This window comes from Brachycentrus maculatus, unplaced genomic scaffold (genome assembly GCF_059751285.1).
Source record: "Brachycentrus maculatus isolate JH-2025_06_01 unplaced genomic scaffold, ASM5975128v1 h1tg000660l, whole genome shotgun sequence".
Classification (NCBI taxonomy): domain Eukaryota; kingdom Metazoa; phylum Arthropoda; class Insecta; order Trichoptera; family Brachycentridae; genus Brachycentrus; species Brachycentrus maculatus.
This window is the reverse complement of record NW_028281395.1, coordinates 234898-261179: the sequence shown is the minus strand read 5'-3', so window position 1 is coordinate 261179 and position 26282 is coordinate 234898. Positions and strand designations below refer to the sequence as shown.

The following is a 26282-nucleotide window of genomic DNA, read 5'->3' as shown; positions in this document are numbered from 1 at the left end:
ATTTTTGCAAATGGCGTCGTACGTCAATCAATTTTGACTATTGTAAACTGCACAGTTGCAGTATACAAAAAAATGATAAAACGGGCACAAATGTGTATCAACACTGACGGCAGCCACTTGACGGATGTCATGTTTTCCAAGTAACAGAAAAAATGTAAAGATCCAAAGATTTCCATCACTCAAAATCATTTTATTTCATTAATTCAAACCCTCATCCGCACCCCAATGGTGCATAGGGCACTTCACCATATAAACGCAGTTTTATCTTGATCGTTAACACATGAATGAAAGGTGATCAGCCCTTCGCTTCAGGTACCAGTCCAGAGAAATATTGAATAAATATTAGAGTGAAAAAATCGCTTATAACTATTTGACCCTTCCCACTGGGAATAGAACCCGAGACCTCCAGAATGGTAACCGAGCGTGCTGACCATCACACTACGGTGGCGGACAATTTTTAAAATATTTGATTTAGTAAAAAGTGATTCAAAAACAAAATTGGATGACAAATTTTGCGCAAATCTAAATCTGTTTGTATACTGCGGCTGTCTTGTTTAAAAATATCAAATTCACTGACGTACGACGCCATTTGCGAAAATTACAACATCTTCCGATAGGGTGATTAATTTTGCGCCACCCTGTACAATGATACTAGCACGTTAATGCTTCCATAATGATATGGCTCGACTAGAATAATACATTCGCAATCGGACCCCGGATCGTAATAGCGCATGTAATGGGCAGATTTTCGCTACGGAGCCTCTCAAACTATCACACTGGGAGCGGATTCGTGCAAATGACGTTTCGGCTGTAAAGTTACACGGATACTTTCGAGAACTTTCAGAACAGCCCTCGTCACGTTTGTAGGCGTGCGGGCGATATGTGTCTACGCGGAATAATAACCCATTATATGCTTTACAACGTTTTGAGTGTGTCCAAATACTTGTTCACAAATCGCTCACTCCTTTCAAGAAAGTCATAAATAAAAAAGCTTGATTATTCAGGAGAACGTTTTTAAAGTTTAAAAATATAATACCATGTATTAAAAATAAATATCAAGCCACTTATTGAACTTTTTACTGTGCAACAGATCTTTTCAGGTAAAACCTGAAGCTTTTTTCTCCATTTGAAAAATATTTAGTATATTTAAAAAAAAATTAAACAATATTTTTTCTTCAAAATGCAAAAACAACACGTTCTGCCCATAGCGGGTAAATATTAAGTTAAAAATATGCCTCTTTTGCTGGGATATAGTACGTTTTCTGGGCATTCCGAAAACATGCAAAACTGAAAATTGAGGATTTTTGATTTATGACGTTCTTGAAAAGAGTGAGCGAAGTCTGGATTATCTCCAATTATTATGAAGGAGAATATGGTAGCCCAGACTTCCATATTCTCCTTCATCTATGTTGAGATGTCAAAAAATAATTTGAAAAAAGACTATAATTGGAGATGATCCAGATTTGTGAAGAAGTATTTGGACACACTCAAAATGTAGTAAATAAATTATCTGGTAAAATTATAAGCCAAAATAATACGATGAAAAGGATATTTTCGGGCGTTTCTCATGTATGTGATTATAATCTAGGATTCGGACCTCACATAAAAATTAAAGACCTTCTGTTCAATAAAAAAGCTTCTTTCATCTCACCAATAGATGTATCTAGTGAAATTCAAGTGATTCAAGTAAAAAGTTTCGAAATTGAATTTTATATATATATATATATATATATATATATATATATATATATATATATATATATATATATATATATATATATATATATATATATATATATATATATATATATATATATATATATATATATATATATATATATAAAACTTCCAAGAATTTGAGTAGTGTAGTTGTCAATCATGGGTAGAATTGGTGAATGTTACACGTGTGTAAAGTGATCACTCAAACGAGCCTATGACGGTTGTAAGCCCCGTAAATGCCCAGACTTCCATATTCTTCTTCATCTATGTGGAGATATCAAAAATAACATTATATGCCTAGTCAGCGATTCGGTAACCGTTACCGGGACGTTCGGAAGGTTCAAAGACTTATCAAGTTTGGGTGAACGGCGAACGTACCTTCCATTATAAACTTTGTAATTAATAGGCAGCATTAAGACGAGTGACGGATCATTATCCACGTAAAATGAAACAAAAATCAAGACCATGGATAATTTTGTAGATATATCTCCGGAGAGAGCAACGATAAGTAACTCTGGAGTAGCGATTATAGATCGGGTACTCAATTACCCGACGCAATTAAAGTGATAAAGAAGCAAGAAGTGTAGTGGTCACATTCTATGAAAATACCCAGAACTAGTTACCAAAAGAAATGTACAGATTCAAACATATCACTCACTCTTTTCAAGAACGTCATAAATCAAAAATCGACAATTTTCAGTTGTGCATGTTTTCGGTATGCCCAGAAAATTTACTATATCCCAGCAAAAGAGGCATATTTTTAACTTAATATTTACCCGCTACAGGGCAGAAAGTGTTGTTTTTCCATTTAGAAGAAACGGTATTGTTTAATTTTTTTTAAATAAACCTTTTATTTTTCAAATGGAGAAAAATCATTCAGGTTTAACCTAAAAAGATCTGTTCCACAGTAAAAAGATCAATAAATGTTTTGATATTTATTTTTAATAAATTGTATTATATTTTTAAACTTTAAAAACGTTCTCCTGAAAAATCAAGTTTTTTTTTTATTTTTGACGTTCTTGAAAGGAGTGAGCGATATATTAGCTTATTTATAGATTTGGCGTTTGATTTGTAGAACTCAATTTTAATTTATGTTTTAATTTTTATATCAAACACAGATTTTTTGAGTCTACTAAGTTTGAAAATGCCATAACTCGAAACAGTTGTCACAATATTAATTTTTTATGTGTTTTTTTTTTAAATAAAATATAACTTATAAATATAATCAAAGTGTAACTTTGTTTTCAAATCACTATAAATATTTTATTATAACTTAATTATAATGTCTACCGGTTTCGAAGCTAACCGCTTCTTTATCAAGACTGATTAATACGTAGACTCAAAAAATCTGTGTTTGATTTAAAAATAAATACATAAATATATTAACTTGTTGAGGATGTATCACGAGTGCATGAATATGGAAGAGACGAAGATTGTTTGCAAAGAAAGATTGGTGTGGCGTTCTATTAACTAGTTACCAAAAAAATGTACGGATTCATACACAGAATATTAGCTTATAACGTTTCGAGTGTTTCCAAATACTTGTCCGCAAATCTGGATTATCTCCAATTAGGAGTTATTTTTTAAGAATTATTTTTAGACATCTCAACATAGATGCCTTACCCAGACTTCTATTTATAACTTCATCATGTTGAGATTTCAAATAATAATATGGAATATGTATTAGCTTGTTGAGTATGTATGAAGAAATGCATGAATATGGAAGAGACGAGGATTGTTTGCAAAGAAAAATTGGTGTGGCGTTATATTCTCCCTGCCTAACCCTACGAGGAAGCGGCGTGATGGTCAGCTAGTTATTTAAATCGCTATTATTATTTCTCTTCCAGTCAGTAAAATATTTTTTTATGTAATGCAGCGTAGCGGTTAAAATGTACTATCCTGATCCATAGAAAAAATATTGGATTTCGATAGAAAGGTAAACCATTTACCCATAAGCGGTTTCCATCGCGGTTCATTTTATTCTATTCTCCCCTCATTAAGCTTCTGACATACCTTCGTTGTCCTATCGAAAGTAAATGAACGCTTCATTTATCTGCACGGTAATTTGTACGCTTTTCTAAGAAATTCTTATTTTTTAATGAATTTATAAAAAAAAATCGCCCCAGGCTATGCGTACCCAATGTAGACTTCTCGCAAAGGAATATACATATTTTCTCCGCCCTCGTTCGTAATGTAGGAAATAATGAGAATTGGTTGTGTCTTGTAGACCATTTTTAAGAGTATTCGTGTAAACACGCCTAGTTTTGAGAACTACAGATGTTCTCATCAACAGTTGAAAATACAAGTTTGTGTTTTAATTTTCAGTTTATATTTTTTCCTAGTAAGCGTGTTTACACTAATAAACTCGAAAGTGGTTTTATACAAGTATTCTATTTTTATATACAAATCATCGTGTTATTACACAAAGTTAATATCAAGTCAATAATTAATATGAAATCTAAAATAATGAACATGTTTACGAATTGATTTTCAATAAATTTCAACGTAAAAATAAATATCTACGCTGTAATATCGAGTTTCTCGTAAGGCTTCGCAATCACCTCGGGAAAAATTAACGCAAACTTCTACATATTTGGAAATAATTTCCCATAAAATCGAATGAGAAATAGATGTATGAAAAGTACACAAGGGGTGTAAAGATAAGGACAACAAAAAAATACAAACTCCGAATTACACCTACGCACGGTTCCTTTACAATTCCGCCCGAAACGTAATAAATTAGTAAACTCGAGATAAAAAAATGGGCGTTTTAAATTGTTCTCTCGGAAAAATACACCCCTGGATTATGTTAACTGTAATGGGTTTCCCGGGACTTTTGAGAATATGATAACCCAAAGGTTAATTAACATTGGAAAGGTAGAGCTGCGGTACACTCAATTAATGTCACTATACATCGCGTCGCGGAAGTAGACGAGAAACGAAATTATGTAATAACATTATTGCACGGGTCTATTACTATCTACGTAATATACCTAGTTATTATACAAACTGTGGAGAGAATTTCTACAAACGGTCTTTTTCCTCGAGAAATAAAATTTGGTGTATTATTTTGCATTTATTAAATGAAATTTTAAAATAAGTAGCAGAATTAGAGTTTTTCAATGGAAATTATATAATAACATTATTACACGGGTCTATTACTATCTATGTAATATACTTAGTTATTATACAAAATGTGGGGAGAATTTTTAAAAACGGTCTATTTTTCCTCGAGAATTAAAATTTGTCTTTATTGTGCATTTATTTAATGAAATTATTTTGAAAATAAGTCACAGAATGAGAGTTTTTCAATGGTCCTTTGAGCCAAATTCCGTCAGTAATTATTTTTTTATTTTATTTTATTTATTATTAATTTATTTCATAGATACATACATTTCTTTAGGCATGGCTTGTGTTGAGCCAATTTATAACAATTATATAGTTTTTCCAGTTATAATTTGCTTGACCAAGTTTCGTCGTTAACGATATCACCAGTCTGATGAAACCCGGTCACTAGTCAAATATAATAAAAGTAAAAAATATAATATAATAAAAAAAAACTTTGGATGCTTGATATAGCGCCATTTCCGAAAAAAAACTACCTCAAGGGTCCTTCACTGTGATTTAATTGGGAAAAAGAAGATTGTGGAAATGATTTAGCAAACAAATGCAGTTTTGATGGTTGTTTTATTTTTATGATATAAAATGCAGTTCCACAGACAAATGTCAGTATTGACAGCTGGGAATCGACTAAGCAAGAGGCTAATCACTCTTAAATACAGGGCATAAGGCCTACACCACGAAGAAGAAGAATTAAATAAAAGATTTATAACATTTTGAGTGTGTCCAAATACTTGTTCACAAATCTGGATTATCTCCAATTATATGAGTTATTTTTTATTTTGTTTTTTTGACATCTCCACATAGATGAAGAAGAATATCGAAGTCTGGGCATTTAAGCATCGTAAGCCCCGTAAATGCCCAGACTTCCATGTTCTTCTTTTTCTATGTTGAGATGTTAAAAAATAATAAAAATATTATTTAAGTCTCCTTTGAACTCAATTTCTGCATTATAACGGAAAACTATGCTCTTCTACAGCAAAATCGTATTAAACCCTTCACACTGCATGTTGAAGCAATAATACACTCGTACTCGTAAGACAGATGACGTCAAGTTTACAAATTCCACAAGATTGACAGTACGGGCAAATGAAAGTCTAGTAATGAACGACACAAAGACATAACTGTTGGCAAATAACTTCCCCGGCATCCTCTTGTCGATAGGAATGGAATTTAATAATATCACCAGGCGTGAGAGGTAGTCAACTAGGATGCCTGATGAAATTCTAGCCATATCCTTCCTGGGATCCCGTTATTGTTGCGACAGATACAATTAAAAGGACACAGACGACCATTTCGAGACACCACCCGCCCCTGTTCGAGGGTGCAAATTGAAAATTCTAGGGTAGGTACTGCTAAAAAGCACCAACCGTTCTATCGCGATATACCCTGTGCATACTACAAACAAGTGATGTTGTTCTAAAATGAGAGAAGGATTCCTAGTTTAAATCGCCTTATTCCTAATAAAACCACGACTTATACAATATTTCGCAACAAAATTTATTAAACTATACAAAATTTCAAATAATATTTTAGACTGTCATTTGTTATTTGCTAATAATAAATATTTATGTCCAACGAGAAACACAAGAAACCGTCAAATATTTTATTGTAATAACGGACGGACGGTGTCTGGATTCAACACTCCCATTCACCGAATGCAAAACCTCGGCAATGATTTCGCGGACCATATCGATATCTGAAATATGGCACTGCATCAAATAAACGCAATGTTATATTGATCGTTAACACACGAAGGAAAGGTGATCAGCCCTCCGATTCGGGTACCCAGTCCAGGGTAATAAAAATAAATACTGGATAAATATTAGAGTAAAAAAATCACTGATTTTTGACCCCCCCTGTAAACCGAACGCGGGACCTACAGGACGGTAGCTAAATACGCTTACCATTACGCCACGGAGGCGGACAAATTAAAATAAATGCAGAGATTAAATAATAATAAGAAAATAGTCTATAGTCCATTCGTCATGTTTTTTCATTAGATCAATATTTTGTACTGGAACTCCATTCAAATACTCATACTGAGTCTATCGAAATATTCAGTCGTCCTTGGGAGTCGTGTATGTATGTTACATTAGGCACACAAGGTTTGAATCTTCACACCGGGCAAGAATTCGGACGCAGAGCTAGCAGTGGGCCAGCGTCATCGGCTACCTGGATGCGGGCCAAACGGTCCACATACTGACGTAATGATGGAGTCGAGAGGATAATAACGAAACGAAATAATCGGCGTTTAAAGTGCTCCAATATTTCCAACGACAGCCCTCTAATAAATAATGAACACTATAAATATTCCCGTAATAATCAATCACGCCGGTAATTTAAAATATCATCGCTCGGCGTGGCAAAATTGATTTATGTTAAAATAATGATTGGCTTCGCTGTTCAGTGTATTAAACGTACAAATAACGTAGTAGAAAATGTGATGCACTGTATTAATATCTAAATAGTGTCGGGTTGTGGTCCCGCGGTTAGTGTCGCGGACTCTTAAGTCAGAGTTTCTCTGTTCGAACCCACTCTACCTATTTCTATTTCTAAATATGAGTCGCTTAGGCTCACAGAAATAGTATGAAATTGAAATATTTGTGTAAATAATAAATATTTCTCTTTGAAAAAAATATGTAGGTTAATTATTATTATTTGACCATCCCATCAAATGATTAAAACAAACATTAACAGGAAGTTTTATTGAGTAGTGTGGTTGTCAATAATGGGTAGTATTGGTGAATGTCACACGTGTGTAAAGTGATCACTTAAACCAGCCTATGACCGTCGTCAGCCCCGTAAATGCACAGACTTCCATATTATTCTTCATCTTTGATGAGATGTCAAAAAATAATATGAAATATAACTCCTATAATTGGAGATAATCCAGATTTGTGAATAAGTATTTGGACACACTCAAAATGTTGTAAATTATATTTTAGTTTACATTTAGACCTGAAGATTCCGAAACTACTAGTCATAAATAAACTCAAGTGGTATAAAAACAATTTTATTTAATAATTTCAATGTAATTGTTCTATTACACCTTCCGATTGAAACATATATGTATGCGTTAGGTGCTATACATTTTAATAAACGAAATCTTACCACTCGGTACTAAATGACAAGTTGGTGATTAGACTTAAATAATTAGATACTTAGTAGAGGTTAGTTCTAAGGACAACAGAATGCCCATTATCCCTTTCTTACCAGCAAAAGGGGGACACGAAACAAATTTGAGACGCTAAAAGGGGGAAACGGTGAGGTGCTACGTCACACTTTAAGGGATTACAAACTCCTAGGCACTAGGCCGCCGGGAATCAACCCATCTCCCGGCAATCTTGCCCCCGTTTTTCATAGTTTTTATTTTCTTTTGACATTACCCTAACGTATGAGATTACAAACACAATGCTTCAAATAATGTTTAAAATGACCCACAGCAACACCAAACCGATTTAAAAAAAAGAAATTCATTATTATAATAATATAATAAAACCCTTATCCGCACCCAAATGGTGCATAGGGCACTGTGTCATATAAACGCAGTGTTATCTTGATCGTTTATACATGAAGGAAAAGTCATCAGCCCTGCGCTTCAGGTACCAGTCCATGGTAATTTTGAATAAATATTACAGTGAAAAAATCACTTATATTTATTTTTACCCCCCTTGGGAATCGAACCCGGGACCTCCAGAACGGTAGCCGAGCGTGCTGACCATTACACTACGGAGGCGGACAATTTTATAATATATTTTAATATATATAATATATTATAATTATAATAATAATATAATTATAATACACGAGGAAATTATAAAATACGCGTGGAGCCGATAAACAATTCTATGTTTGGAGTAAGGTCCACACAATATATTGCATATACGCAAATTAACCAGCTCCCTGACATAAAATAGAACCCAGTCAGGGATCCAAAATGAATGAACTGAAAAAATACTTAATAATAATAAAAACCCTTATCCGCACCCCAATGGTGCATAGGGCACTGCTTCATACATATGAACACAGTGTTATCTTGATCGTTTACACACGAAGGAAAGGTGATCAGCCCTCCGCTTCAGGTACCAGTCCAGGGTAATATTGAATAAATATTACAGTGAAAAAATCACTAATATTTATTTTACCCCCCTGGGAATCGAACCCGGGACCTCCAGAACGGTAGCCGAGCTTACTGACCATTACACTACGGAGGCGGACAATTTTATAATATATTTTATTATATAGAATATATTATAATTATAATTATAATATAATTATAATACACGAGGAAATAATAAAATACGCGTGGAGCCGATAAACAATTCTATGTTTGGAGTAAGGTCCACACAATATATTGCATATACGCAAATTAACCAGCTCCCTGACATGTAAAATAGAACCCAGTCAGGGATCCAAAATGATTGAACTGAAAAAATACTTAATAATAATAAAAACCCTTATCCGCACCCCAATGGTGCATAGGGCACTGCTTCATACATATGAACAAAGTGTTATCTTGATCGTTTACACACGAAGGAAAGGTGATCAGCCCTCCGCTTCAGGTACCAGTCCAGGGTAATATTGAATAAATATCACAGTGAAAAAATCACTTATATTTATTTGACCCCCCTGGGAATCGAACCCGGGACCTACAGAACGGTAGTCGAGCGTGCTGACCATTACACTACAGAGGCGGAAAAAATACTTAATGGAAAGATATTTATGTTAGTGATTAGTTATATTTTCTCATTTTTTTTCTTTAAACATTCTCCTCACCATATGCTTTTTTATATGCCAATTTACTAAGCCCGTTTATTGTTTTAAATTTGAAATATTGCCCTGCGTTAGTTTTGATTAATTTTTTATATTTTTTTACACTCTTATTTGCGTTTTAGTATTGTCAACTGTCTGCAGTCACAATACATAAATTGAAGAAAAGTATTGATAGAGAAGCTTCGCTGCTTTTTGACTCTATGAGAGCTTGTGTTAGCATTAACCCTAGAAGGAGGCTGCGACGCTCGGCCCAAACTATTTTAATTACGCCCCACCCTCCCATATCCGCTCGCTCCACGTGACCTTGTCGAGGGTTTAATTAGGTAACCACCGCAGGCAGCCAGGGTCACGTTTCGGAAAGTGCCAGAAATATGTTACGTCACGTGGCTCAGGGTACAAGGGGGGGGGGCTTGCGAATTTCCTGGTCGGGATTGAGAATTTGGCGATTGAGTTGTAAACGTCGCAGTGCTCTATGTGCATATGTTACATACACACATACACACACATAAATAAATGCAGTGGCGTGCATTATATGTGGGCACACAAGCAGAGCTGACCCTGCTGTAACGAAAAAAATATGGAATACTGTGATAATCCAGGAATACGAAAATTTAAAACTATGAGTTTCAATGACAATTGAATTTTTAATTTTTATAACTTGAATTTATACAAATCAAACTTTGTTTAGATGGTTGGAAGATATTGCTTCTTAGCAATAATGTACATTTTTTGTACACGAATTTAATACAAAATAAATAAAAAATAAGTCAATAACTTAAATTTTATATTTAAAATTTTTAGTTGGAAATTTCAAACTAGGTAATTTTACAGCGACACACGACACGTTATCACTAAAGAAAATAAGCATTTTTATGAAGGTAGTCGTTACGGAAACTTTGATTTACTCACTAACATCATAGAATAGAACGCCACACCAATCTGTCTTTGCAAATCTTCATCTAATCCACATCCATGCATCTCCTATTTATTATTATTACCCGCCGATTATTCCGACACCTGCCTAATCACGCCCAAGTAATTCGAATGCTTGATCATGCCAAATTTTCTTCGGTTTGTCTCTGGTTCTTTTACTACATTCGCCATTATATATTCAAAAAATCAATCTTGGAAAGACATTTATATGAATATATGAATTAAAACGCTGTTTTTTATACTGCCGAACTTGATTTAAAGCTCCGTGAACGCCACTGTGCATATGAAAATAAACCACTAGGGGAGAGCGAGCAAATATGATCGGAATGTTTGTTTGGGAACCCCATTTCAATATTTCAGCAAAGTTATCGATATTTTCCAAAAAGAAAGCGGGCCTACAAAAACACGCCTGTGATGTTCTTAAATTAAACTTTACCATCGTGCAATAACTAAAATACCATATTCTCATACTTGAAAATGCGATATTATTTGATATCTTTGAAATAAAAACATTTCCGATGCTTAAAGAAATATTTTAGGCGAAAAATATCGTTAGAATACATCGATTCCATTGAAAAAAATTATAAAATAGCCAACTAAAAGCGATTTAGTTGGCTATTTTATGAAGTTCGCATGCCTCCCGAGAGTCTGAATCAATTTGCCTCTTTTACAAGATATCAGGTTATCTCGTTTGAACTTCAGGACGCAGACCTGACTTGGGAGTATGCAAAGGAGCTAGCAGCGGACAGAACAGCTGGGAGGTGGTTTGCAGACGCCATATGCTCCACATAGGGAGCGGATACGCATTAGGAAAGAATAATATTTTATCGAAAACAACAAGAAGTTATGAAAAAAAAAACAAGTTGCCTTGGTAATTTCATGTAGCATGTCTTCTTTTTCTTCTTCTTCTAACTTGTATACGCACCCAATGGTGCATAGGGCACTGCATCGTATAGAAGCAGCGTTATCTTGATCGTTAATTAAACGAAGGAAAGGTAATCAGCCTTGCGCTTCAGGTAACAGTCCAGGGTAATATTAAATAAATATCTGACTGAAATATCACTAATATTTATTTTGACCCTCGTGGGTATCGAGCCCGGGACCTCCAGCATGGTAGCCTAGCGCGCAAACCACTACACTATGGAGGCGGACAATAAGTATATTTAACATGTAAGTATTTCGGCTCAACACACACTATGCCTAAAGAGTCAAAATACAGACAATTAATTTGTACATGTATATTTAATAAATAAATAAATACGTAATATGTATGTGAACAAAAGAGGTGTCGGAAGACCCCAAAAGAGATGGTCTGACGACATTGTCGCTGTGGGGGGTAAAAACTGGCTGCAAGCAGCAATTAACCGGAGGAAATGGAAACAAGGGGAAGAGGCCTATATCCAGCAGTGGAGGTCATAGAGCTTATAAAGAAGAAGAAGAAGATATACCATATGTAATATAAATGTTAAAATCAAATTATGACAAAATCAAATTTGATGTTCGCATATAATTCGGAGCATGTGCCTACAAAAGGCTTCTGAATTCTCAGCAATTCCGCGTTACTATAGTAACGTAAAACTAACATATATAACGACACCGTATATCCGCACAAAGTATTGGCTGTAGAGCTGAATAAGATATTTCGACAGTTCAGCAGATTCTACTATTGAAAATACGTTAATAATTCCGAGAACTTTTATTGTGGCAGTAGAAATATACGAACAAACCCAAAACGAGTCAATAAAAGCTTTGTTCTAGACAAAAAGCTTTTTCGGTAACGTTCAATCGTTTAAAATTACATAAAAAGAATTTAATGATTGGGAAACGTTCAGCGAAATTGTATTCAGAAACGCTGAAATAAAATAAATTGCAGAGGCGAGATTTATGTTGATATAACAATTTTCATCTACATTAGTATTTTTTCATTTATTATTATAAATATACGAATCAGAGTAAAGAAAATTTGAGAAAATATCGTAAGATTTTATTAATTTCTATAGATGAAAAAGATATTGATGTGAAAATGAGGAAGTCTGTCATTGAATAGTTTGAGCAATCACTTTATACACTGTATAATATTCACCATTTTACCTACGATATATAGTATAACCATACTACTCATATTCACGTCTAAAGTTACTAAAACATTTCAAACTTTCAATAAAAATATCAGTAAAGCCTTCAATGGAAGAAAATTTGAAATAAGTTTAAAAAAACTGAAATTAATTTGGGCAGTACAATTAATTGCCAATCATTTTTTAACATCCCATCAAAGATGAAGAAGAATATGGAAGTCTGGGCATTTACGGGGCTGTCGACCGTCATAGGCTGGTTAAAGTGATCACTTTATACACGTGTAACATTCACCAATTCTACCCATTATTGACAACCACACTACTCAAATTCTTGGAAGTTCTATATATATGAACCAATTTAGAAACCTTGTTCTTGAATCACTAGAACTTCACTAGAGACATCTATTAGTGAGATGTAAAGAAGGTTTTTATTAAGCAGAAACTCTTATATTAGTATGTGAGGTCCGAATCCTGGATCACACACATGAGAAACGCCAGAAAACACCATTTTCATTTTTATAATTAAGCTTATAATTTGACCAGATAATTTATTTACAACATTTTGAGTGTGTCCAAATACTTGTTCACAAAATCTGGATTATCTCCAATTACAGGTGTTATTTTGATATTAATATGAAAATAACTCCTGTAATTGGAGATAATCCAGATTTTGTGAACAAGTATTTGGACACACTCAAAATGTTGTAATTGCCAATCGTTGATAGAATTGTGAACGTTACTCAGAGAATACAGCGATCACTTAAACCAGCCAATGTCGGACTTACATGTTCCCACCTCAATAAAGCATTAGTGTTTTTCGAAGATACATTTTATAATTTAAAACAACTTTGTTTTTAACCACTTTGTTTTGAACCGATTGGAGAAAAATTGTATCAATAAAAAAGAGTTAAAAACAAAGTTTATTTTTATTTTATAAAGTTCATTCATATGTGTTGCAATCATGATAAAAATCTTACTTCGGAGCAAAATCCAGCATTTGTTTACGCAATCGTTAGGAAAATATTCCATCGAGTGAAGAAAATCTCAAATTTAAATAGGGGTAAAGTAAATATTGTTTCATAGAATTGTATGTCTTTGAACAGTTGGTAGTGATAAGTTTTATCGCTTACGTGAGATAAATTTTAGCCATATCTATTTTCTATGCGGTAAATGTTACCGGGTTTACGCACAGTTTACATGATTCATTGATTAGTTTCTAGATTACTAGAACCTGTACACTCCAATTGTACGATAATACTATTAATTACGTACGCTTCATATGATAAATACTCAGTTAATATATGAGACCATCGTGGTCATCGTATTAGAGTAAGAATACATATATAGTGAAACTTCTCATATGGAGTACCTCTCATAACGAGTAATTCGCATAACGAGCAACAACAAAAATGTTAAAAACTGGCTCCCTCAACCAGCGACATTTCGCATTACGAATTACGGGGAAAGGGTAAGTCTCTTTTTCACGACAATTACTTGTAAGCCGGGACTTCTGCGCCAGTGCATTACTCTGTGTTTCGCTTAACGAGTAAGATTCTGGAACGAATTATGCTCGTTGTGAGAGGATCCACTGCAATAACTTGTTATTTTGATCGTATTATAATATATCAAATATATAATAAATTTTCTTTGCAAAATGTGTATATATTTACAACATTTTGAGTGTGTCCAAATACTTGTTTACAAAATCTGGATTATCTCCAATTACAGGAGTTATTTTCATATTATTTTTTGACTCAAGAACAAGGTTTTTAAATTGGTTCATATATATACAACTTCCAAGAATTTGAGTAGTGTGGTTGTCAATAATGGGTGGAATTTGTGAATTTTTCACGTGTGTAAAGTGATCACTCAAACCAGCCTATGACGGTCGTCAGCCCCGTTATGCCCAGACTTTCATATTCTTCTTCATCTTTGATGAGATGTCAAAAAATAATATGTGTATATATATATTAACTAAATAGCTATATTAATATGAAAAAAGTTTTCTTCACGAATTTATTTGTTAAACAATAAAAAAGGAAATTTGATTGTCCCCAATTCAATTCATAATTAATAAATTAATTGGATAAAAATGAATAAATAATCGCTGGAAAGAAGAAATTTACGACCAGAGAACACATTCTTGATTTGTAATAGATACGAACAGAATATAACAACGTTATTATGCCTAATAATTATGGAATACGGCACACCATATAGTTTTTTTAATGAATGTATATCACCTGACTTTAGAGGACTCGCCATATGGCTAGAAATTAGAATGCGGGTTCGACTATTTGATAACGAAAAGGAGAAAATAGTCATAATTTAAAAATTACTCCATTGTGGGAACTAAAACATGTGCAGGTTTGTGACGCAGGTACAACTTTTAATTTTTTAAAGTAATTATTTATGCTAATAGAGTACCGGTTTATAAATAAAGTAACAGTTGCTATACACGCTTTAAATAAATCAGGCAACGACCAACTGCCAACATGCTGTTGAAGGGTGTTCTATGATACCCGGTTATATTGCAAGTTTTTATTTAATTTTTTTATTTCCTTAAATGTTTGGTGTTTAAATGCTTAAATGTTACCAGAGTTTAAAGAAGTTTATGTTGAGGGCTATTGATTATCCCGCCTTAAGGTAATATTTATTATTATCATTATTATATTATTATCATACATGATCCGTTAACATTTTAATATTAAAAAAATAACACTTGAATATATCACTTAATGAGTTTTATTTATATATACGACTAGTTTTGAAAACTTACAGATGTTTTCATCTTCTGGTAAAAATTAAAACTAACGAACAAAAATATATTTAGGGGTATATATATAGGTTAATAAATATGGGGAAGGGGAGCTTTTTTTTTCTTTTTTGCCTTTTTGTTCGTTAGTTTTAATTTTTAACAGAAAATGAAAACATCTGTAAGTTTTCGAAACTAGTATTTATAAATAAAACTCTTTAAGTGGTATATTCAACTGTTTAATTTTTAAAAAAGAATCGACATGTCATTCCACAAAGTTAATGCCGAATCAATCAATAATATCATATTTTAATATTTATTTTAAATAAATAAACAGAAATATTTGTGTATTTATTATTTACATAGATATTTCAAATTTCATATTATTTCTGTGAGCCTAAGCGGCTCATTATTAGAGAAAGGTATCAAATTGTGATAGAGTGTGTTCGAACCGAGAAACTCGGACTTAAGAGTCCGCGGCACTAACCACGGGACCACAACCCGACAAAATGTGATATCTGTTTAATATCATGATGCTTAATGAAACAGACATCAATAATGTTTCTTTTAATACGTTTAAGAGAAATATTGTTGATGTCTATTTGACAAGTTGATAAAGAAAATTTCGTTTATTTGATAAAAACATGTGATCGAAGAAGATCCACTTCTCATCGCTGGTGATGCCGCGATGCAAAAAACCTTTTCTGTGATGCCGTTGCAAGAGTGAATCACACATGCAAAGTCGCCTTTCCATATCTCTCTCCTTCAGAGCATACGGGACCCAGTTTCCCTGCCGATGAACAAGGCCCATAGCCTTAATTTTGAGGCGGTTTGAGGCGGTTGAAAGTGCCACGTGGGTGTTCGAGGCAGCGGGGGACAGGAAAACAAAAAAAAACGAAAGGAATCTTTTTAAATCACAGAGAAATATTACATTTTTATAAACGGCAAGAACTAATTCAACCCCCTATTACATTACATGTTTTTATATAGTTATACTTTTATGTACATGACATGACATGACATAAGTTTATTATATAGTTATACTTTTATGTACATGGCAGTTTATTTTAATTTTTAGATTACTTAAGTGAAAACCTGTAATTGGAAAGTTAGTTTTTTAATTGCATTATATAAGGTTATTTTTGTGAAATATTCTGTTGGCTTTCCAATAAAAAAAAAAAAAAAAATAGCTTATATCTGTAGTAATAATAATGAATGATCAATTTCTATACAGCCGCTTTGGCAATATCGGAGGACTGTTTACAATTTACTAGTAGATATTTTTGAAGAGCGATATGCATAAGTAGTTTGTATATTATTAGTAAAATGAACAACAACGCAAACAGCTCATAGAGATAAGACTTTGAATAAAAAGTTTGATCAATTTTCGAGTTTATTCACTTCACCTCTAATGGGCTCAAATAGTTCCTCGGGTCGTGAATTCCAAAGATTCGTAAGGCCGAGAATGTGTCGGCTCGAGGAGGGTGACACGGGGAATACGGGAGAGGGGATAAAATCAATAATAACAACTCGGATGTGACAGTAACAGGTGCGACCTTTTCACTGGCCGCCACATATTTCACACGGAGTGACACGTGGTTGTTTAACGACCCGCTCGACGATGGACATCGGCCCATTCTTCCCAGGATTCATTTATTACGCCAGGATACTGTATAACACGGAGTGCCCATATACGGGCCTATCGGCTATAGGCGTAGGCCATACAGCGTAGGAACATTCGCGACTAACGACAGTTTTACAACTCATTCTTGCCCTAAACGTAACTTGAGGCACTCTACACGGAAATAAAAACTGTTGATTCCATAAATTATGAACGCGGGAAGAGAGTAACCGATCCCAGCGCCATTTATTCTCCTATTTCTAGATACGACCGACTTCTTTCGGGCTCGATAAAATGAAACAAAGTTAATAAATAAATTTAATCAAAATACGCAACTAACATACCTGTATAATCAAAATAAAAAGTTTTAAAGTGTGCAAACACAAAAATTGCCCGGAGGCAACATCTAATAACTTTTGAGAAACGTCTGAAACATTACTATCTACTATTACATAATCCTAACTGTCCATCAAACCTCCTCCCTTAGTTTTCCCTCTATCTTCTTCACTAAACTACATTTTTATCATCAGTTTTTCAATCTTCCTTATTATCATCAGTTTGTAATTTAGGTTTTTGAATGTTCAAGCGCTATCTACTTTCTGATTGCAAACAGCTAAATATGGTATCGAACGTTTTGACCCATATCACTAGTCTGTTTTTGGTAGGTTGGTTTTTAGCAATAACCCCGCTAATGTAAGTACTTATTTATTTTCTGTACATGAAGTTTAAATAAATGAATAATTTAATAAAATGAATGTTATTTGAGAATAGACAACATAAATGTAATTTAATTTTAGCTTCGCAAACCAAATTACATATTACCTACAAGGAAAGAAGGAAATTCGTTGGTAAATTTATACGAAAACAAACACGAGTAGGCAGCAGAGAGAAATAAACATTTACATGCATAATGTAAGTAAAAATATGCGAAAAAATATATCGAGATGAAAGAAGTCGGAATATAGAAGTTTAGTGAGAAATAAAGAAAGTAAAGAACATCTCCACGGCCTCCGCAGGTGTGGCGGATAATTGCCTAAGAAGTGCTCCTTCCCACTCTCGTATTCCCGAAATAGGAATACAGAGTGTTGCCAAGTGTGCGATTTTTTATCGTCCCGGAAATGAAATCGGCGAGGGAAAGGAAAAAGGGCCCACACACTGCGAGCGAAGGGAAAATAATGAAACAAAAATATTGTCACAAAGGCCCGCTCCTTGGCTACAATGAAAATTTATGTCCTCTCAAGAGCGTACATTATTACCGACATCAATGCGTAATATGAAGGAATACTTCGCTGCAAAATGGGAAAATGTCTCTCTCTCGGCCACTGCCGACTGGCAACCGTAATGATCCAGTGGAGAAACATTGTTAGGCTGATGGACCGCTACTGTCGCGAGAGCCACACATCCACATCGTATAGTGACTACATCCCGAGCCACACTTTCCCGACCTATGGTCCATACTATATTCCAGTGATCCGCAACCGGTGTGCCGTGATCAAATTCAATGTATTTGACATTTGACATTTTATTTACAATGTATTTCATATAAAACACATAATACACAATTTATATAATACGCGATGACAAATTATTTTTCATAATATTATCTATTTTTGAAAATGTAGCATATGCATAATAATTATTAGGCATAATTTTTTTAATTTCATTAATTGATTCGGCAGTCACTTTGTGGTAAAATCTATCTTTTTTAAATTTATGTTTTACTTAGTAAACTATAATACGGTGTTTGAAAATGATGCGGAATGCATCGAAACACGTGTCACAGTAGATTTTAAGAAATAGTGGTATTTACTAAGTAAAACATTAGTAAAAATATTTTTTTTAATGGTCTATATGTTAGTTTTTGGTGTGCCGCGGAATTCTAGGAAGAATTTTAGTGTGTCGCTAGTGAGAAAAGGTTGCAGAGCACTGCTTTAGTCCATAGGTCGGCAAAGTGTGGCTCGGAACCCGCATGGGGCTCTTTGACCACTTAAAGTTCTTAGACTCGACAATCTTTTGATGCACGAACCTTATTAAAAGCAAACAAAGAAACATTATTAGCAATAAGTAGTGTTCTTATAGCTAATAAAAAAAACCTTATGCGCACCCCAATGGTGCATAGGGCACTGATTCATATAAACGCAGTGTTATCTTGATCGTTTGCACATGAAGGAAAGGTGATCAGCCCTCCGCTTCCGGTACCAGTCCAGGGTAATTTAGGTTCTTATAGCTACCATATTTAAACAAAATATTTTTTATCAATGAATAAAATCTAAATAAAGGTCTAAAATTATAATTAAGGTGTACTAGAATTGAATAAACGAAAAAGGTCTGGAGGTCTAGAACAGGACGCAGAAGCATGGGTAGACCCCAGACAAAATGGTCCGATGACATTAAAAAAGTGGCGTGCCTGCACTGAAAGAGACGCGTCCAACAGAGAACTGTGGAAGTCCAAGAGGGTAGGTGTTTTTTCAATAATGGACACAAAAAAGGCTAAAGTAAGTAAGAAAGAAATGCAAACATATTTGGCTCGTAATATTTTTTTTAATTGTTGTATAGTGCAGGTTTCTTTGGTTAATAAGCTTTTTTTATGGGAATTGCATTTATTATTTACCTTGCTTATTATGTACAAGGTTTACAGATCATTTAGTGGATTTTTGTTTCTTCTAGCTAATTAAATATGTTTTTATTTGAATCTGTGTTGGGAACAGGAGGGATAATCTAGTGCGGGCCAATCAGGACCTTCTCAGCATTTGCTCATTGATGGGAGAAAACCACGTAAAACTCCTCAGGAGAAGGCGGACTGTTGACTGTCATCAGCAGACCTTCCGTACCACTAGAAGAGGGTTCGGCATTTTGTGTCCTACTATGGTTTACGTTACCAATGTCCTTCACAAATTTTATCATGTATGATACTACCATGGTTATTAAGCTTGCCGACCACTGGTATAGGCGAGCTGAGAGAGTTCTGTTCCTCTTTACTAATTTCAATACAATGAACTCTGATTTTTGTTTGACGTGAAGAAATACCTCCTGCACAGGAAGTAATTTTATTTTCGTGATGGTTAACGCAACCGTTTTGGTAATTATTATTACCAACAAACAATTATGTAAGTCATTATATGTGAACCATGTTTGTATTCGGTAATAGCAGGTATGTTATATTCCATACTAAGATAAACGGTGGAGCCATTGTTAGAAAATCAATCATAAATGCATCCATATACCATACGTTGTACGAGTATTAATAGGTGTATCCGAAAGTTTATCAATATTTTATTTATTTATTATTTCATTGCTTCTAAACAGCTGCTGTAATTTAGCATTTTCAATGTTTTTGACTGCTTTGTTGTTCCATAGATTTTTCATACTTCCATTATGTACTTCATCATCGTTGTGTCAATCTTCACAAACCGAACTAAACTGGTATACCAAGTGATATACCAAGATGTGATATATCACTTCTCGGGTTGGACCAAAAAGTTGTAGTGATAATGACAATTTAGGTCGCAAATTCTTTTAGTTTGGAATCGTATTTCGAATGACTCTCCAAAAGTCCTTTCAGCCGTCGCTACGAAAGTTTCAGTAAATTTCAATATTGGAGGGATCAGCATTCACAAGGGTAAGATAGGATGAAATTTGGGATAGTCAGACCGCAGTAAGGCAATGCGGAATGCTCAGGATTCGGATTCAACGGCGACGTGTTCACCGGCAACCTTCTGTCCCGTGTTGCTTGGTGTTCTAGAACACTAAAAGCTAGCTTTGAGCCGGCGGAATACCTCAAGGGATGCGAACCGTTGAATAATGTGTTATTAGTTGATTCCAAGTTTTTGTAACTTATACATATTTTGTGGCAAACCTATCGAATGCTTTTGAAAAGTCCGTATAGATGGAATCTACTTGATGTTAATTTTCTGGTGAATCTGATGTGTATTTTTGATGGATAAAATTATTGGATAGTGTTGACCTTCCACTTGTTAATCCGTGTTGTTCAGAACATACGGTTTTGTCAGCTTAACTAAGAGAGAATTCGCAATCGAGAATCTCCAGATTTTTCCTAGCATGTAACTGTCGTTGATGTGACGAATTGTTTTGAAAATCTATTGTATCATAGTGATGATTATTGTAAGTGATGATTTAAGTGTAAGTTATTGTAAGTGTATTGAAAATTTTACTGTGCATATTTTTGCTACCGTAGAACGGAGCTACTTAAACTTTGATGTGTTACTTGAGCCCAGTACAAAAAATATTTAAATCGTGGTATCGATCGAAGCATCGTGACAATAAGTGTCACCTGTCAGGGAAACAATGAATCGTGTCGATACGTTCATTATTATAGACCAAATACAGATTTTTTTTGTACTGGGCTCAAGTAACACATCAAATTTCAAGTAGCCCCGTCCTACGGTAATATTGTTAAGGCATTAGCCGTACATCAAATAACAATTAGTGGCAATCTCTGTCTTTCACTACAGGAGCAACCTGCCGATGGTTATGCCTGTAGGAAGAGCTACAGGCTAGCTACTGAACAATATCACGCCGGATATCGATCTGTTCCATGTGTCTGAGGAGGTATTACGAAACGAGATTCATCTACATCTTTGACAAGAGTCTTCTTGCTTTCTTTTTTATTTAATTTTTTTAATGTATACGGCTTAAATTTTAACTTGTTACGTATACATTAATTATTGAATAAATTGATTTGAATTTATTTGATTTGATTCTTCACCAAAGACTGTAGAATCAGAAAACACAATAACCCCGATGACATTTATACTTCAGATATGTAGGCGCACATTTTTTTGGATTCTTTACTAACTGGCGTTTACAATATTTTTCTGGCAAACGCTCGATGTGTTATTGATATTTATATCTGAAATCAAAATAGCTGAAATATCGTACAAGTATTTGCACCAAAAATTTGTATTATATATTTTACTACACGAACGTCGTGGTGTGACGTCAAGTAGTGTCTCTCAAACACGCATCGTATGTTACATGAGAATTTGAGGGCAAATGGAGACTATGAAATCGAATAGAAAATTTAGCAAAAATGACAAAATAAGAAACATATATAATTCGATATTTTTTGACAGTGAAAATACGCCGTTCTTGTCAATTTTACCACAGAAAAAAGCACAAATATATTTCAAGAAATATAGGCAGAACGAACATTTATATGAACATGTTATGAAAATTTTAAATCACCTTTGCATGTTTGGAACAATTCGAGTATCGTAATGTCATCCGCTTTAGTTTCATGAAATCGTTCTTTATATATATATTTTTCGTTCATGTCAAATGTCAATAGTATAAAATCGATACGGGTAAAATGATCCAATTATTATAGCGGAAAGTCACGAAGTTTGGCACTAAACTCGGGCCAATAGAATCATAATAAACACTGGCATTGCGGTAATTACATAGATATATATTTATTTTACCTATAATATGTATAAATGTAACATTTACATTTCTATAATATGTACATATATTTATTATTGTTTTAAACATTTAATAATAATAATAATAATAAAACCCTTATCCGCACCCCAATGGTGCATAGGGCACTGCGTCATATAAACGCAGTGTTATCTTGATGGTTTACACATGAAGGAAAGGTGATCAGCCCTCCGCTTCAGGTACCAGTCCAGGGTAATATTGAATAAATATGACTGTGAAAAAAATCACTTATATTTATTTGACCCCCCTTGGGAATCGAACCCGGGACCTCCAGAACGGTAGCCGAGCGTGCTGACCATTACACTACGGAGGCGGACAAAACATTTTCTCAAACTAAAATTTGCAATGATTTTGCGAATGAAATATATATTTTTAAAAATATATAAAAAAAAAACTGAGTATCTGGCAAATCTCAAATTGCAATGTTCAGTCGATATTCACCTTTGTTCGCATTTTTTACCATAAAAATTGACACTATATTAAGTTTAATTTTTTTCTATAATAATGTTCATCTATGTCGTAGTTGGGTGGACACTCGACTGCAAAACCGACTGAAACGCGGGTTCGATTCCCGCCAATTGCAAAATGAATTCAAGAAAGATTTGTTTTCAATTGGTCTGGATGTTTGTGATGTAATGTGTATCCTTACTATCCTTACTGCAGACAAGCCTGTTAAAGTAGGGGCTTTGCGGGTAATTCCATTTTTTTAATTTTTAAAATGTTAAGATGTGAAAAAAATGGTGCTAAAGTCAATTGGACCAATAAGCGAGAATAAAAATTTAAGGCCCAGCATTCGTTAAGTCGCATTCATTCTACCGGAGACCACCGGAGAGGTCACTTGTCTGCTAACGTCCGATTTTTTTAAAGAATAAATATTAGATTTTTTTTTTGTTTTTTAAAAATAGTATTTTTTCAAACTCCAAACCTTTCAATAACACTTTTCTTTTCAAAACCATATAATTATTTCGATGAAAAACGTATTTTTTCAATGCGAAAACGGTATTTTAAGAAAATAATCAACTATGTAAAATTACCTGGATTTAGAAAAAATTAAGTTGCGACTTAACGAATACTGGGCCTTAAAACTGACCACTGGTTTCAAATGATATGCAAATAAGTGTACGTATAGCGACATTCACGATTCGCAGAAATGGTTTAATTTCAGACGAAAAGGATTCCCGTAAAGTTGTAATCCAGAAAAGTCTCCTATTATATCCCATTATAAGCCTCGAGCACCTGGCGACCCCTCTGTACACGCCATACCGAGGATGGCGAACCTATGGCACGCGTGCCATATAAAAAAAAGTTTAGACTTATAGACGAAAGTAATTATATTAAAAGCTACCAGCTACAAAGCCGCCATAAAACAATTGGCATCTAGAATCCAAAAATAAAAATCTCAATAAAAATGAAGTTTTAAGGGTTCTACATTTTTTGATTAAGTAATTTTTTTATTTATTGCTTATTTAGCCATTAATGAGTACTCAATTATTTTTTTCGATGTATTGATCCTTGGTTTATATTAAAAATCTGATGTTAAGGTGGGGACTGACCGGAGTCATTTCGTCGTAACGTATCATGTTACGATGCGAGCATTCGTATAGTCAGTACAGCGTTCCGATTGCTCCATCCATAGTCGGATGCTCGCCGCGAGCGACGTTGTGACGTTACCTTACGACGAAATTGACGTGCCCTACGTAAAGTGCTCTAACTACATTTTTGTCCATTTTTAGATATTTGGTGTATGTTATCAACTGACTGTTATCTATAAATGTAAACAAACAAAAATATATATGTAAAAATTTCGCCTAGTTTTCAGGCGTATAAGACGCTATCTACATCGAATTTTCGAAATGAACTGAACTCCTAAAACGCTAACTACTTAATTTTGACAAGGCTAACTACTTAGTTTTGATTTGATACATTCTTTTATTGCGTTTTTGAATGTATAACACTAGTTTAGAATTTCAGATAAACCCGTTAATAAATAATAAAAAAATACGCTGAAAAAATCTTCTAAGCTCTTTCCTGTAAAGTAACAGATTTGCAGATAGAGTACTTTACGTAAGGGCCGTCGAAATGCTCCAGTCAGTCCCCACCTTTACACAAATTGATGGATTTCTATTTCCATGGTATGTGGCACGTAGCACGCTACATATTATTATAATGATTAAAGAAAACACTTGTTTTCACCACTTGAGTTAACTTTGTTTGTTTGTTTACTTAACTCAAGTGGTATAAAAACAAGTGTTTTCTTTAATCATTGTAACATGTCTTACCATAAAGTTAATGTCGAAACAATTAATAAAACATATTATTGTATTGAAAAAAAAAATTTTGGCACTCAGAGTCACAAAAGGTTCGAATTCCCTGCGCTATACGAACACAGTGCGGCCAATGAGATAAGGTCAGAAAACATTAATATCCCACGAACGCGTCAGGTGGGGCTGGATGTTAAATGACCTGAAGTTTGCGCGAGGTAAATTTAAAATAAAAAATGTAATTGTGATCCGTCAAACGCTATAAAAAATGTTGATGTCCGAAAAAAAACCAATATGGTAGATATTGCTGCCCGTGGATCCAACATACGTAAAATCTAACTAATCATCATACCGCTTCTTTGCAGGGGTAGGCAGAGAGAATAGAACGCCATATTACATGAGGACATAATAATAATAATAATAATAATAATAAGACTTGGCACGATCAGATCAATCAGAACCTAAAATCTGGCGGTGTCAAAAGTCTGCGTAATATGAGGACATGTATGACTAGATGTATGGATGTGAAGGAGGCGAGGAGTGTATGTGAGGACAGAAGAGTGTGGCGTTCCATCCTATCTGTCTACCCCTGCGGGGAAATGGCGTGATGGTAGTAGTAGAAGTAGTAGTAAATAATAATAATAAAAACATGTGTGGAGCCGATAAACACAACTAAGTTTGGAGTAAGGTCTTTGCAATATATTGCCTATACCCAAATTGACCAGCTGCCTGATATATCACTCACTCATTTCAACAACGTCATAAATCAAAAATCGTCAGTTTTCAGTTGTGCATGTTTTCGGAATGCCCAGAAAATGTACTATATCACAGCAAAAGCGGCATATTTTTAGCGTAATATTTACCCGCTACAGGGCAGAAAGTGTTGTTTTTGCATTTTGAAGAAAATGTACTGATTAATTATTTTTTTAAATAAACTAAATATTTTTCAAAAGGAGAAACAACATTCAGGTTTTACCTAAAATATATGTTGCACAGTAAAAAGTTCAATAAGTGGCTTGATATTTATTTTTAAAACATTTAATTATATTTTCAAACTTTAAAAACGATCTCCTGAAAAATCAAGTTTTTCGATTTATGACGTTCTTGAAAGGAGTGAGCTATATAAAAAATTGAACCCAGTCAGGGATCCAAAATGAGGAAAAAAACTGTAATAAGAAAAGTAACATTGAAACAAAAACTAGGTTATAAAGAAGGCTGTATGTACCTACATCATTCCTGAATATCATCATTTTATGCAACATGCCTGATTTCTTGAATCTATTAATTTATTCAGTGATACAACATTATTCAGTGATTCAGTATGATTTCAAACACCGCTGTGCAAAATACGATCCACTATGATTCTCAGAATACTCTACTAACTATAATAATGTGTACTAATTCTGTTTTCGTATTTTTCACCGGATTGTTTTCGCGGCACGGCTCAAGTATTGGTGCCCCGTGCGCCGTACATACACAGCGAGACGCACACAGGCGCAAGTGACACGCATAGAATTGTGTATGTGTGTGTTTGTGTGCGTGCGCTAGAAGTGACGCACACA

The 26282-nt window shown here is 34.1% G+C and overlaps 1 protein-coding gene across 1 annotated transcript in view; it reads right to left on the bottom strand.

Annotated features, from left to right (window-relative positions):
• LOC148300719 (uncharacterized) overlaps window positions 1-26282 on the bottom strand; it is a 244564-nt gene that overhangs the window by 19134 nt on the left and 199148 nt on the right. The window lies entirely within an intron of this gene.